This window comes from Microtus pennsylvanicus, chromosome X, assembly GCF_037038515.1.
Source record: "Microtus pennsylvanicus isolate mMicPen1 chromosome X, mMicPen1.hap1, whole genome shotgun sequence".
Taxonomy (NCBI): Eukaryota; Metazoa; Chordata; class Mammalia; order Rodentia; family Cricetidae; genus Microtus; species Microtus pennsylvanicus.
The window spans coordinates 81,900,742-81,916,327 of NC_134601.1; the positions used below are offsets into that span (position 1 = coordinate 81,900,742).

The following is a 15,586-nucleotide window of genomic DNA, read 5'->3' on the forward strand; positions in this document are numbered from 1 at the left end:
ATCCATATAGAAGGAATAAAGACCAGGGATAAGGCTTCTGCCACACACTGTACTAAGTCCTATGATAGAGCTCTCTTGTGTGGGGTTTGAGCAATTCACTTCTTGGAACATATGCAGGTATAATATGGCTTTTCTGCTTCACCATAGGGAAGAGTTTAGGAAACTCAAGAAATGAGATACAATCAGCACTGTATTTTCTCTCAGCAGTAAATCTTTGTTCCTGAGCAAGATGCTTGGTTCTCATAACGATGTTCAGAAATGTGTGGAAAGTGCTAACGGTCCAGCACACACATATGCAAAAGTCTTACCTTTAATCATCTGGGAATAACAGGTTCCCATGTTCTACCTGTTTCCCTTTATGTCCACATTGACAGGAAGATACTTGGTGTAATGGAGATGTGGATGTTCCAGATGAGAAAAGAGAAAGATGTTGAGGAATGTGTGTTGAGGGCTACTGCATATCAAGGGGACTTGAGATGATGGCTATTCTGACTTTGGCGCTGTGCCCTGTTGATAGTGGGTCCCGTTCCTCCAGGGATTTCCAAAGCAAAAGTTAGGGACAAAATGCAAAGATTAAGAAGTAGAAAGGCTGCTCCCCAAATTGAAGCTTGGTGTTTGGAAAAGAATATTCATAAGGACACGATAAGGCACCCAAATTCTAGTCTTAGATCTGCCCTTGACTTGTGCTCTGACCTTCGGCAAGCCATTTCATAGTTTTGGATCTCAGTTTCTTTGTATCTTAAAAAAAGAGTTTGGAGGCCAGATGTGGTAGTGTATACCTTTGATCCCAGCATTCAGGAGACAGGTGGATTTCTGTGACTTGAGGCTAGTCTATGAAGTGAGTTTCAGGACAACCAGGGATACATAGTAAGACCCTATCTCAAAAAATGTCAAAAGTGGTTTTAGGCTGATGCTATTGCTCAGTTGGCAGAGTAGTTTCTATCACCAAAACCACCTATACAAAGCATGGTGGTACATGTCTGTCTGTAATCCTAGCTCTTGGGTGGTAGAGGAAATCTTGAATCAGAAGTTCAAAGTCACCATCAGCTATATTTTGAGTTTGTGGACAGCCTGGGATATATGAGACTCTATCTCAGAAACAAACAAAAGATCAGTTTATTTCTGAAGTGTCTTCATACACTGACCTTCAGTATATTTGTGGTCCCTTGAGTTCTCTAGAGAAGGAGCAAATGCCCAGACTGTTAAATCTAGACTGGAAGTTAAAGAATATGAAAAGAATAAAAGAAAAATCTTTAAAGCACAAAACCACAACATGTATCATGTTATTGGTATTCTACTCTGTGTATTTCCCACAATAAGTATTTTGTCCTATTGTTCCCAGGGAACAATTGAAGTGTCTTGGGAAATGCAATTTTCATTGTTTCAGTTGTATCTCCTAAATTGCCTCATTGAACCAGAAAAGATTTCAGCAAGTTTTTCAACAAGAACCAGTGTCAAATTTTTGTTTCAAAAAATATGGTCACCATAACTCTGTAGCGCTCACCTTATCTTCCTTTCTAGGTTTTTCTCATACATACCAAATTTTCCATCTGTGTAAGTAAGTAACGTCCAAGAAAATGGAAACTGGTTAATATAATCTGTTGGGATCATCTGTTACTCACACATGACATGTGTTTGGAAATATAGAGTCAGTCATTCTTCAAGACAGATATTATATGTATTGTTATTGCTTGCAATAGATGAAGAGAAAAGTTATGCTCCCCTATTGTGACATTCTAGAGATAGAGGGCAGAAGAAACTGGGCAGCAGGGGAAATTAGCATGAGAAGCAGAAAGGCAGAACTTTCAAATATCCATTGTTTGCAGCCTGTGCTGATAGTGAATGGGAACCAGCATGTTTGGATTTAGGTAAAAGAACATGTAAGCTATGGCTGCCTGGACATCTGTCTCTAGTCTTGACCTCCCTCCTGGGTCATAGTTCTCAGTCTGGCACCCTAAGCACATTTCTCTTCTTGCCAAAACCTGTTCTTCTCCCGAATTCACTGTCCCTGTGACTGGCAGTACTTTTATCTTATCAATCACTAAAAATGATAAAGATGGCATTTACATTTTTTCCCATTACCCTGATAAATCTAGTCGGTTGCCAAGTTGTGGTACTATTCCTTTACAGTTTCATCTCACAATAGGCAACCTCTTCCACATTTCACCAAAGCATCCTTTAGTAAACCCTCATGACTTCTCATTTCAAATGTGTGATTAACTCCTACCCAGTTCATTTTCTCTAAACCTCAATCAATCAAAACACACACACACACACACACACACACACACAACCTTTAGCATTCCTTCCTCTGAATTGTTAGACTAAGTATATGGAGAGGTGATTTTCAGGGTACATATGCATTTTGCGTTGAGAGGGAAGAATGGATTATTTTCTCAAGAATATTTGGAGGCAATTTCAGAAGTTCATAGTGACATAAGGAAACACTTGCTCCTAATTAAGAATTGTGTTTTTGTCTTGAAGCACTTGCCCTGTATGTGGTGCCTCTGAACTTGAATGTTCAAGCAGGCCCGACACCTGTAGATCTCCCTGCCCACAGCTGACTGGTATCTTTTTACTTCTTTCTGTGCGCACTTAGAACTGCTGGATGCCTTCTTGTTGCTTTTTACCCCCAAGCCTCATCTGATCTTTCTCACAGATGTTGGGGATTCAGGGATTCCCCATAGGTTTGAGTGTCTCCTCCTTCATTACTGGCCTTGGCCTCTTCCCACAGCCATGTTTCCATCACTCACATGGACTTGGCCACATGGCAGATTTGCTGATGGGCTCTTCAGCCATCTCCCACAAACCCAGGCCAAGAGGTGACATTCAATCTATCCTCAGTGTATACCTCCATCCTGCCAAAGCTGTAAAACTGTCTGGGATTATAGTCCCTTCCAGTTATGTGCATGAGGAGGCACTTTCCAAAGACATTGATCAATTCCCTAATGATCTCATGGCACAGCAGGTAGAGACCCTGTGGTTTGCAGCAAGAAAGCCAGACCATAGCAACAAGTCCTTCAGGCTCAGTGCTCTGAAACTCTCTCAAGTCATACGGCTTGAGAAGACCACTGGATATTTTGGAAATTGTCCCAAACACAATTAAATATCCAGGCAGAAGGGGGAAAGAATTGCTGGAATACAAAGGGCCCAGCTCAATGGGGGTTATGGGGTGACCCATCCAACTGGTGCTTCCATCCCAGTCACCACAGATCTACCATCCCCTTCAGTGGGCCTGCTGGAGTCAGCCTTGTCTGCATCCAGGGGCAGCTCTAGTGGGCTTGCCCAGTATCCCAGGCATGTGCAACACTTCCACCTAACTCAAACCACATGCGGAAGATCATGTCATACTTGGCGCATAACCAATCGAGAAAGGCATCAGAGGGTGTCCAGACCTCAGCTTGTTTGAACAAATGTTCAAAAAACATTTCTGAAGGGATATTCCAGAAAAACATACTCACTCAAGGTCTTAAAACAGATGTTCAGACTGTAGGATTCAGTTGCTTTGCAGCTACTATTATCGCATACAATAAAGTGGGACCAAATCATTTTAGGCTTGAACTAGGGTGTATGTTCAGCTTTCTTTTGCATCTTTATTGTTGGCCATGGAAGGATGTGTCCAAGGGGAGAACATAATGCTGAGAGGCAACATGCTATTGTGATTTACTCTCTGGCACTAGAGTCAGGCAGGCGAAGGCTTTGACCCCTGACTAGTTTGGTGTCTTAACCTATCATAGGCTCACTTTGTTTAGCTGCAAAACTAATGGCAACAATGCTGAGTCATTACTTTTGTCAAGAGAACTAAAATGTTACATATATAGTGTATACCATGGATTAAACACTCGGCCAGTACAGCTCTGTTGTCAACACTATCACCTGCAGGACTTTACTATTTACTGTTACTACTACCTTTATATTACCAGCACTGCAGCAGCAGCAGCTGCTGCTGCTGCTGCTGTCTCTAGGACAGGATCTATTCCAAAATCAGATGGGGAGCTGAAGAGGGCCTCAGCTTTGTTTTTCTGGGCTATGGAGAAGGTAAGCACACCAAGGACTAAGACTCAGGACATCTAACTTGAAAGGAAGGAAAAGAGAGCAGTGCAGAGTTCTTACAGTTTATTTTCCTTATCCCAGACCAAAGCTCTGGGATACAAGTGTGCTATGTAACCTAGTTTGAGCCACTTTAGATAATGGTGTTTTACTGGTTACCCTGTGGCACTTGTTTGCAGGTAAGCTGACCTGCATCAGAGGCCTAGTCTGAGAATGGAATGTGCCTAAGCAACTGATCCTAAAGAGGCAAGGGACTAGCTTCATTTAATGGCTCTAAGCTACCCAGCTCACAGTCCCCATGTATGCTGTAGCCACCACCAGAATCTTTGTAAGTACTGGCAAACAGTGATATCCTGGGCTCACTGTTATGTAGGTGGAGACTGCTGGTCTGTTTCCTAGCTGCCCAGACCCAAATAATCACACGGAAACTATATTAATTAAAACACTGCTTGGCCTATTAGCTTAGGATTCTTATTAAATATCTCTTACACATTAAATTAACCCATTCCCATTATTTCATATTTTACCACGAGGCTTGTGGTTTACCAGGAAGGTTTCAGGTTGTCTGTCTCTTTCGGTGGCTACATGGCATCTCCTTCACCTTACTCCATTCCGCCCTGTCATAGGTCAAAGCAGCTTTATTCATTAACCAATAAAAGCAACACATATGCAGGACTTCCCATACCACTGCCAGAATTAAAACTTTCCATATAGCTATCATTTGTATTTCACTCCTCCATTAATACTTGCTGTGCCAGGATAGCTATTTTATTTTACTCCTATGCTGAGGATATGATACCAGGGACTTGTGTATGCTAGGCAAGTGCTCTATCACAGAGCTGCATCCCAAGATGGATCCATAGTAACTCTTTAAGGAAGTTTTTCCATCTATCCATACATCCATTAGCACCTTCCCCCACATCCACCCACCTACCATTCAACAGGTATTTATTGTGCAATGACAACATCCAAAACATGGCTGTAGGTGCTACCAATAAGGCATGGAACTGCTGTTGTGAAGCTTACAGTCCAGCCACCTAGTCTGGCCAAACATAGTATGCCATGAAAGTTCATTGCAAAGTTTAGTCTGGACTTTTGGAACAAATTTTAGTCAGTCCTTCTCAAGTGGACATGCCTTTTAGGATACTTGGGTAGAGAATGAGGGACTGTCCTGCATCCATCCTGAGCAAAGATTATAAGGGAGGCCTGGGACAGGGCTTTAGTAACAATGTAATTGCATTTTGATTTCTAAGATTAGTCTAGTTGATACAAATTGTGTACTTACTTTGTTGAAAGTAAGTTTTGAAATGTGACAAAAACCAATGTGATTGTGTTATTGTCTCACAAACTGGCTCAGAAGGCAGTTCTCAGAGCAGGGTTTCAAAAATACTCTCAACAATGGCAACATCAGAACATATCCTCAGAAGGACTATTTCAGACAGTTCTGTACATATCTGAGTGTGCAAATCCTGATCTATTAAAAACAAACATTGCTAGTACCTAATTTATTCAAAAAAGTGAAAAGAAAGAAATGTAGACTTAAATTCTTAATTCAATTATTGAAATATTTATGCACTATATGTTTGGATTTATGACTGTCATACAATTAATTCATTTTAATGAAAGGAATTTTTCTTTGCTCTTAGCTATTTTTAGTCTGTTCATGCATAGTCTTCTGCATGTGAGTCTTTGAAGCCATTGTCTTTTTATATATATAAAAGTAAATTTTCCCATTACACAGCAGGCCTGCAGAAATACTGCCTTCTACCCTAAAGCCAGTGTATGATCAAATTAACTTGTATTTCTTTTGCAGAAGAATGTTAAATCAGGAATTGTAAACAATTCCTAGGCAATGTGTTTAACGTTCATAAGTCATTCCTAGAAATTGTTCACAATGCCTGTAACATATATGCAGCTAGCAAGATACCTGAAATAGCCTTCAAGATGCTAACTATCCATTCCTCTGTAGCGTGACTTTTTTTGTAATCAATTTTACTTATTTATCTGTTAATTTGTCTAGATGTTAATAATTATAGTAGTAGTACTAGTTGATTTTCATTGTTTCCAAGAATTTCTGCAATTTTTGCCAGTAATTTGGTGATACAAGGTTTTGGACATGCTTATTTTAAGAGGCATTAGAAAAAAACAATGAAGAGTAAAGGCAATTGTACTTGTCAGGTGAGTCAAGGCCCTGTATAAATTTTATTATTCCTTCATGAAAAGTTTAGGCAAAGCTTCATTGCCTTTTCCCCAGCTCACTTCCAACCAGTTTTTAATATTCTAATTCCTTTGGGCTTTCGTAAGTCATGTCAAAGAAACTTAATCATTTCTACCAATCTTACTCTGTCATGAAATTTTCTTGCCTTGTTCACTTATCAACTAATGGAACTTGATATATATATATATATCATTATATATATATAATGATATATATATATAATGTAATTGTTTAATCTATGTACTTGATTACTATCTGAATTTATCTATTTTCATTTACTATTTTGAAATAATCTTCCTATTGGTTTACATCAGCACTGATGTATATTATATCTAGGTAACTACTCTAAATCAATTAAGAGATGAAAGTAAAATGTTTGAATGAGTTTGGGCCTTGAGTGTTATAATCATATCAAGTTACTGGTTGGGATTCTTTGATGTATATAGTTAAGTGAATTTGCTTGACTTCTAATTGACTAGTGGAAATGGACCATCCTAGGAAGCCACTCAGATGAAGTCAGGGAATGAGCTAGCTATGTGGGGTGTGGGGTCAAGAGATACCAAGAGATTGGGCAAAGTCTTTTGACAACTGATCTCAGCATCCAGTATTGGTGCCAAGAAACTGGACAATGTCATAAGATGCAGCTTAGCAATATTTTATACTCATACAAATGGCTTTTTAATTTGCTGAGATGATGACCCTGACCCCAAATCTCATGCATACTGTATCCAGATATCTCCCAAGGCCCAACTCAACTCGATCTGTTAAAACTTGTCTATGTATTGGTCCTCTCTGGTGTATTGTCTTTGAATGCCTCTAGAACTTTAAGGACATTTTGTCTCTCAAACTGAATTACATGGACCTATGTACTATGTATTTTTCATGGATACCTTACACTTATGGTGACCATATTTTCCAAACAAAAATTAGAACATGCCATCTGAAAATTTAGGTGGGTATTTGAAATGAGCAGTTCTCTAGAAAACACAGGCTTATTCCCTACTATGTCTCTGACCTATTGAAACAGTCAGCATTGATTGTGATGATAGGAAGACAAAGAAAGACAGAAGGTAACATCTACCAAGTAACAAGTAAAGGGTACAGCTATCTTTGGGGTATCTAGTATAGGCAGGCATAGATGAAGAGCTATGTTACTGTGCTTTGGGAATAGCGTATTGGTCCTGAAAAATAAAAATAATGTAAGAAGAGGGACAACGAAAGTAGCAGTAGTGAGAGACATTGTAGAAGGATTGTATAATACAATCCAGCAAGTAAGAGAAGATTCAAAAGAGAGGCCCTTGTGGCCAGAAAGACAAATATAAAAGAAGTTTTTCACTGAAGGTCTTAAAAGTATGATTAGACAGATATTTAAACAAAATTCTGAGAGGTTTTGCATAACAGAATGAGAAATAAATTTAGGGAATTTATAACAATGGCGAAGAAATAGAACTTAATTGGGATAGGTGTTGCAAACTGAGAATACAGCTTGGAGAAGAGTGTAACTTCATTTAGGACTTCCTAGTAAGGTCTGCCTGACTCATTAATAGAGATTAGCAAACTAATCTTTTCTTGGGAAAACAAGCATACCCACATCAAACTTCTTGACTCGCTTGGAGTATCTTTGTGTAGACTCTTCCATGCTCAATTCTGTGGAACATCAAGAAAGAGACTGACTAGAAGGGTTAGTAGAGTCAAGGACTTTTGAGGATGCAATTTTTTATAGATTAGTGTGGTTTCTTCATGTTGTGAGTCCACTGAAGACAGAGGGAAGAGTGCTGCTTCTTCTTGCCCTGGAAAACCTTAAAGGGACAGTGAATGTTGGCTTGATAATGCTTTTCCTCTGAAGTACCCATCTGTTTCTGCCTCATCTTCATTTGTATTCTCTTCCATTTTATGTCTAGCTGAGACTAAATTAAAGGACAGGCCATAAGTTACTGGGTAAAACTCAATTGTCATGGTTGGTTCTGGCCACAACAGTTTCTCTCATCCAAGTGCTGAACAGGCCCACCTAACTTAGCTTCCACGATCAGACAAGATCAGCTGTATTCAGGCAGCAGTATGTTTCTTAGTTCTCCCAGGTGGGCTTGTCTGTAACTCTGTGTTCCTGTTATCTTGGCTTTTAAAGTCGGGGATTCCACTTTGAATTGGTTTTGTTGTTTGTGAAGTATGATATCTAGCAGTAAACAGTTGATATCAAGTATCATCTTTCCTTGTCTTTCTCTCTCCCCTCCCTCCCTCCTTCTCTCTTATATTCTTATGAGATAGATCTTATATGTATTAGGCGGGCCTCAAACTCCCTGTGTACCCAAGGCTGACTGTGTACTCCTGATCTTTCTGGCTTCGCCCCTCAGATTCTGCCAATGCTGGGATTATAGGAGATGCTCCCATACCCAGCATACTTGTGGCCTTAACAGCTTAGACTAGAATATAAATACTGGCTCACTGATGAACATTATGCTTTTGTTCATGCAACCGAACTTTACATTTGCATCTTGAATGCTTCATGTTTCATCTTGAACTCATAATGGAAGACCTGGGCCTTAGTCTTCACATTTTTTTGATGTTGCAAAAAGAAGTTTTCTAGTCCTATCTTTCTACTCTTTAAACTACATGTGAGGTTTGATATATAGAACAAGCATTTTGGAATTGTGTAGAAATATTAGAGGCAGAAATTTAGCTCCCCAAATTCAAAGTCATTTCTTGGGCTGTCTGACAAGCAAACAACTGATGAAACCTTTTTTTAGTCCTTGTCATTTTTTTCGGACTTCCCCCACCTTATTCCTTCAAATGCATTCTGTGTTTGCCATGACAGCGGCTGAAATCTTCTGCCTCTAGTTTCTCTATACGTCTCTGCTATGAGGCTTAGGTTTCTTCCCTCCTGAACTTGTTCAAAACCATGAAGCCGCTTACTGATACTCCTTTTCTCCTTAAAAATGAAAATGTAGCTTTGCCAGATCATGCCAGACAAATGGAAACGTTTGCTTCAGGGTGTGGATAGATTACTTACAGGGTTAGTTAGTAAGGATAAGCATGTTGGAATTACTCACTCTCAGGCTTTTACCAGAGGCTCATCCCATCTGATGGCTCCTCAGGAGGCTGAGTCACAAGAAATTACTGTAGCATGATTGAACATTACTGAACTCCTAGTCAAAGTCCAACCAGGAAGACCAGCTGAAGGGACCTGGTCTTTGTTGGCATCCAAGAAGACTATAGATTTAGCCAGGTAAAGAACTTTTTGGCAATGGAGGAATGACTCACAGTTAACAAAACCTTATGTAAAGTTTTACCAAAAGGCTAGCACCGTAATATGGCAGACCTATTCTCTTCTAGTGTTCTCTGCCTAGCAAGAAAGGCAAGGCAAGATAAATACCTGAAGCTTTTGAGATAGATGGCTAAGTTCTGTAGTGACATCTCATACAATATATCCAACGAATCAGAGTCTCTGCAATTATTTTAAGATATTATTACTTGGGAGCAAGACAAAAGAGTTACCCAGGATGTTCTTCTCCCTCTACTTGGAACATTCATATACCTTGTCTTCATTCTGTCCACCCTCTTCCATCTATTCCTCCAACATTTACCCTTACCACCGTGACAGGAGGCAGGTCTGAAAGCTGTGTTCCTGCAGAATAACATCTTTCCCAGAAACCTTATCGCAGAAGCCATTGACCAGGTAGCCCGCCTCTGTCCCATTTGCTGGAAGAGCCATGGAGGTTTCCAGTATTACTATCCACTGGAGACTGGGCAGGACTGGGAAGTAGTTTTCCCTAGCAGAAGTATTGCATTAGGAAACACTTTGCTTGGAAGTTAAGGTGAGAAATCATCAGACAAGAAAAGGATATTTCTTAGGATCCAAAACAACTATAAAGTCACTTTTCCCAAAAGGTACATTGCATTATTTCTTGGACTGTTGTATTATGGGGGTGGCAGTGGCAGTGGGGGTGGAGCTAGTATGAGTAACAGTTTTGGAACATAAAGCCCTACAATTTTTCCATTTTCTGTCTAGCTGAGATGAAATTAAAAAGACCAAAAAAAAAATACTTAAAAAACTAAACACTTTGAATTCTGCTACCCTTGAAAAGACTCTAATAAGAGTACAAGTTTAATCTCTTCCTTGTGAAAACTCAGGCTTTCCCTGCGTCACAGGATGTGATAAGGTCTATGAGCTTAGAGGGAAATTAGCTGGTGTTCTACTTTCTTTCCTTCCTCTTAAATTCCCTTTGTTGTCCACTTTATATATAGACATTTTGGGAATATGCCTAATAGTTATAAAAGAATGTAGAAGCCACAAAATGAAGCGATCTTAAGGGGGTTGGAAGAGAGCATAATGGAATACATGTGATTAAAAAAATCAGAATAGGCGAACCATGAGGGGAAAGGAAGAGAACCGGCCAGAGTGGGCAGGGAACAAGGGGTAGGGAAGGTAGGGATGGGAACAAATAAGAACAAAGCATAATGCTTATAAAAAAAATGCCATAATGATGCCATTACTGTATATGCTAAGTGAAAATTTAATTTTAAAATACTGGAAATTTTGACACCAGAGTGTATGAGTTCAAACATTAGCTCAGCTCAGAAACTTATTATGATCATGGGTAACATATTTAATTTTTTACAGATTGATTTCCTTGATTGTAGAGATAATAAGATCTACCTTTTGGAGTTACTGAGTTAATTAAAAATGTGTCTTGTCCCCCCCTTCATAGATAGACATATACATCGAATAAGTCCTTCCGTGCTCTGTTCTTTTAGGTCTGGTTTTACTGACTCAAACTGGGCACAACTCTTGAGGGAAAGGAAATGGATAATGTGGTTTCCTACAACCCTTTTCAAATGAAGAATTCTGGGTCTTTTAGAAAAATTCAGGTTGGGACTGACAAGATGGCTCAGGTGGGTAACAGTGCTTGATACTAAGCCTGCTGACCTGAGTTCAGTCCTTAGGACCCATATGGTAGAAGGAAAGAACCAAATGCCACATAATATCCTCTGACCTCCACATGTGGCTCCTCCCACAAACAAACAAGCAAAATAAAATGATTTTTAATTAGAAAAAAATCTAGGTTTTACTTCTAGATATGTATTGAAGAAGAATCATTCAGGGGTGAGGAACACTTGCCTGGTGTTCAGAAGGCCCTCAGTACCACCGCCCCTAACACAACACACACGCACACACACACACGAAAGAAGGAAATGAAAAAAAGGAGAGAATTTCTCATTAGTGATTCTCTTGAATACCTAACACAATTCCACATCTAGTTTAGGGTGTACAACAGAGCACATTTTCATTGTGTGTTTCTTGAAATGAAGAATGAATATATCACAGAACTTCATATATAACAGATTCTATCAGTTATGAGAGCTTTAACAATATATTGAGGCTAAGTATACTCTCATAATAGTGAGGGAGGATGGTGTGACACATTCCATGTAGTGGAGAGAAAGAAAGCTCAATTAAAAGAAAATAATTGGTTTCAATTTCAGTTTCTCTATGCCCCACTTAGATATAGGTCAGTCAGTCACCACATCTCTTTGGTCTTCATTAATTTATTTAGTAAGATCAGGCTAGTAGTAGTTTTGATACTTCTTTTTCCAACAGTGATACCCTGTCCGTGTTGGTAGTCCAGGTATCCCATTTTTTTAGAGGAGTTCTCAGACCACTTCAAGATTGTAAAGCATCTGTAAGGTCATGACAGGTAGCTTAGACCCTTTTATCCTGACCTATAGCTATTATTAGCCATTAGAATCAGAATAAGTGAATTAAATTAAAGGGGCCACATTCAGACAGGTCTGGTGTTCTAGTTTCATTTTTGCTTCTGTGATAAAACAACCTGTCCAAAAGCAACTCTAGGGAGAGAAGCTTTACCTGGCTTACAGTTCCCGGTCCATTATTTCCAGGAAGTCAAGGCAGGAATGCAAGCAGTTAGTCTCATCACATCTATAGTCAATCAGAAAGTAATTCAAAAAAAGGTTCTGTCTCAAGAAACATTTTCTTTAGAAGTTGGACTACCATTCAGTGGTAGAGAACTTGTTTAGTGTATGCAAACACTTGCCTGGATTTGATCCCCAGCACAAATGCCTCCTAAGTTGTAAATCCATGAATCTATACATTTCAAAGTTTTTTAGGACAGAGTAGAGAGGAAAGTAGTAGACCATAGAAACATAAAAGGGTGACAGCCCAAGCAAATCCAATACACCAAGTAAGTCTGACTTCATTCTGTCCTAGAGTTTGAGAAGTTATTTTCTTGGGTTTAATAGTGTGCCTGTAGACCTACTGGGAGAGAGAAGCCTGGCCTCTGAAAATGAAGTGGAGGCTCAATCCTCAGAGACTGAGACAAGTTTGACCCATGGACCTATGTTGTTTGGCCTTTGGAGAGAGTATTGGGACCACTAATCTCTCACTTGCCTTTGACTCATTCTTCTTCATTTATATTTATTTATTTTTATTTTGGGACAGGGTATTATAGTGTAGATCACATGGCCTAGAACTCACTATGTAGGTCAGGTTGACTTTGAACTTAGAGAGATCCACCTGCCTCTGCCTCTCAGGCACTGGGAGTAAAGATGTACACCACCAAGCTCAACTTCCCCATTTTGAAGGATATTGCATATTTTCAGTTCAATAGTTGTGTCCTTTCATCCTAGAATTTTAAAAGTATAATACTTAAAAAGTCTAATAACTTTCCTTCATTTTGCATGGTCTCTGTTTCTTTTAATCTAAACTTTGTTGATATATTCCATAATCATTTTATGTCAAGTAATAGACATCGATATTCTTTCTTGTTTTCCCTGTCTCAGAAGCCATTAATTGCCTGTAGTTCTTTATCTAAAGATGGGACCTTGTGAAATTTCCCCCATCCAGGTTGGCATGCCAACTTATATGGTCATTATGGAGTTCTTGTGCAGGCAACCGTATTGTTGAGATTTCATGGGTATGTTATCCCTGTCATATGTAGAAGATACCCTCTAGCAACAGGCATCCTAGTATTCTGGCTCTTATATTCTTTCCAGTTCCTCTTCTGCAATCTTCCCTGATTAATTATAGATGTATCAGTTGGTTACTTTTCTCCATATTTAGACCTGTTGTGGATCTCTTTAGTTTCCTCTTCTTTTAAAAAAAAAGCTTCTTTAATGAAGGGTGAGAACTACATATATCCGTGGGAGACCAGGGATTCCTGGGAGATTGGATAGTGTGAGGAGCTTAGGGCCAAGGCACTCAGCTATCTTGGCTTGTTTTATATGGAGGATGACTTGAGCTAGGTCAAAGAGCATGTGGCAGTGTGGCTGGATAAAGTCTAAGAATACTCCATGGCTAAGCTGGTATGTGGACTGCTTGACCCCAGCACTTTCTGTGAGTCCCAATGAAGCATAGTGACTGTCATGTGACGTAGTCAGCAGATGGGATTTTGTAATTGGATACCAAATAGATGTGAAGGATGGGCACATTGTAAGAAGGCGAGACACTTATGACAGAAATCTATGAAGAGGTGGCATGCAAATGACTAGGTTCAGGCTAGGCCTAGGAGTGCAGGGATTAGAGATTCTGGGTTATTGGTGACATTCATAGCTGGGTTGGAGTATAGATTACATCAGTTAGGCCTTTGTGTATGAGAGGCTGAGAAATGATATGATCAGAAAGACTCACCTGGTTTGGGGCTGTGCAAAGAAAGCAACAGAGACCTCTTATGACTGCAGAGGTTCTCAACATGGGGATAGTAATACTCAAAGATCATCAGATATTTACATTAAAATTCATGAGTAGCAAAATAACATTGAGGAAGTCTCAACAAAAATAATTGCATGGTTACTGATAAAAACAACATGAGGAACTCTATTAAAGGGTCAAAGAATTATGAAGATTAAATCCACTTGCACGTGTTTTAAAATAGGCGTGTTAGAGCTTGTGCTCCCCAGGATTGGATACTATTAGGCCTAGGTACACAACAAGGTTTCTGTCCTGGAGAGTGGAGACAATGGTGATGGTTGAATATCTTGGTGACTCAGGGGGCTTTGGTGTTGCACAGACTTCTGGACCATAGACAGGGATCCCTAGAGGAGGTGAATGCCAGAGGTGAGGGCAAAGCTTCAAATAATCGCTCAAGATGGTCTGACAGTGAACCAAACATCCCAGCTGATTCTAAATAGTCAATTTTGGTGACAGTGGTGCCATAAATGCCCCAACTAAGTGGTAAGGTTCAAAAAATTGTGCAACACCATTGGGCCACCTAGAGATAGACAGGGAAATGGAGGATGAAAATGTGTCTGTGCCTATTTTGGGATGGAAGGGGAGTTGTGGGACCCAACAAAGGCTGCTGAGGGGAAATGCATGAGCATGAGAGGAACCAGGTTCAAAGCTGGCTTGGCTGAGCACATGTTGTGACACCAAGGAAAGGCCCTGCCCTGTGCTGGTGGCCTGCAATCATATGCACTTGCGTCATCATACTGGACTGGCCTACAGAACCTGGTTCTTCAGCTCTGCTTTGTGTTCTGTTCAGGGGAAGCCATGTTTGTGACTAGAGCTCTCCCCTTGCTGGTCTAGTGCCCATGGTGTGCATAGCCATCTAGACTGGGAGAATGGAAACCTGGCCTGTGAAGGCAGTTCTGGGATCCTCACTTTGCTGGAATGGACCACAAGATATGGGCAATCACTGAGACCTGGGCCTATGACACTGTGAGAAGATGTGGACATGTGGCACTGACTGCTCATGGCTTGAATGTCTAGAGGACAGCCCCAGTGAGAACTAAGGGTGTGAGCCAGTGTGGGAGGATCCATTACTAGAAGACTCTATGGTTGAACTGAAATGTATTCTATACAATACATGTATTCTATATGACAGCAGCACTTCCTAGAAATCCCTCTACAGTAAATAGTGTGACTGTGGCATTTCTGATGGTGACTCATACAGGATTTTGCACAGTCCCTTAGTGCCACATACATGCGTGTTATGGTCACATTCTAAGAAATCCAGACCATTGACAAGAATCCATGAGATGTAGCCATGCATCTTCAATATTCCAGCTTGGCCTAAGAGTTTAAGGTAGTGGGATAATTGCCGGATTATTAGTCCCTCTGCAGACTGTGTTGGTGTGCAGATTACATAAACATGGTATCAAAGAGAATGTCTAAGAAATCATGGGATCTGGACTCTCACCTGACTTGGTGCTGTGAAATTCAATAGAGACATTTTCTTAGGGAAGGTGTTCTCAAGCAGTGGGAAGTGACCCTCCCAAAGACCATCTGAAGCAATGCAATTTATATTATGATTCATAACAACAACAAAACTGTAGTTAGGATGCTCCAATGAAAACACTTTTACGGTC

The 15,586-nt window shown here is 40.0% G+C and overlaps 1 long non-coding RNA gene across 1 annotated transcript in view; it reads left to right on the top strand.

Annotated features, from left to right (window-relative positions):
• LOC142840716 (uncharacterized) overlaps positions 1-14,536 on the top strand; it is a 53,693-nt gene extending 39,157 nt beyond the window's left edge. Inside the window, exon 5 of the long non-coding RNA XR_012908958.1 lies at positions 11,021-14,536. This is a non-coding gene — a long non-coding RNA (uncharacterized LOC142840716). The remainder of the gene's footprint in view (positions 1-11,020) is intronic.
• The last annotated feature ends 1,050 nt before the right edge of the window (positions 14,537-15,586 follow it).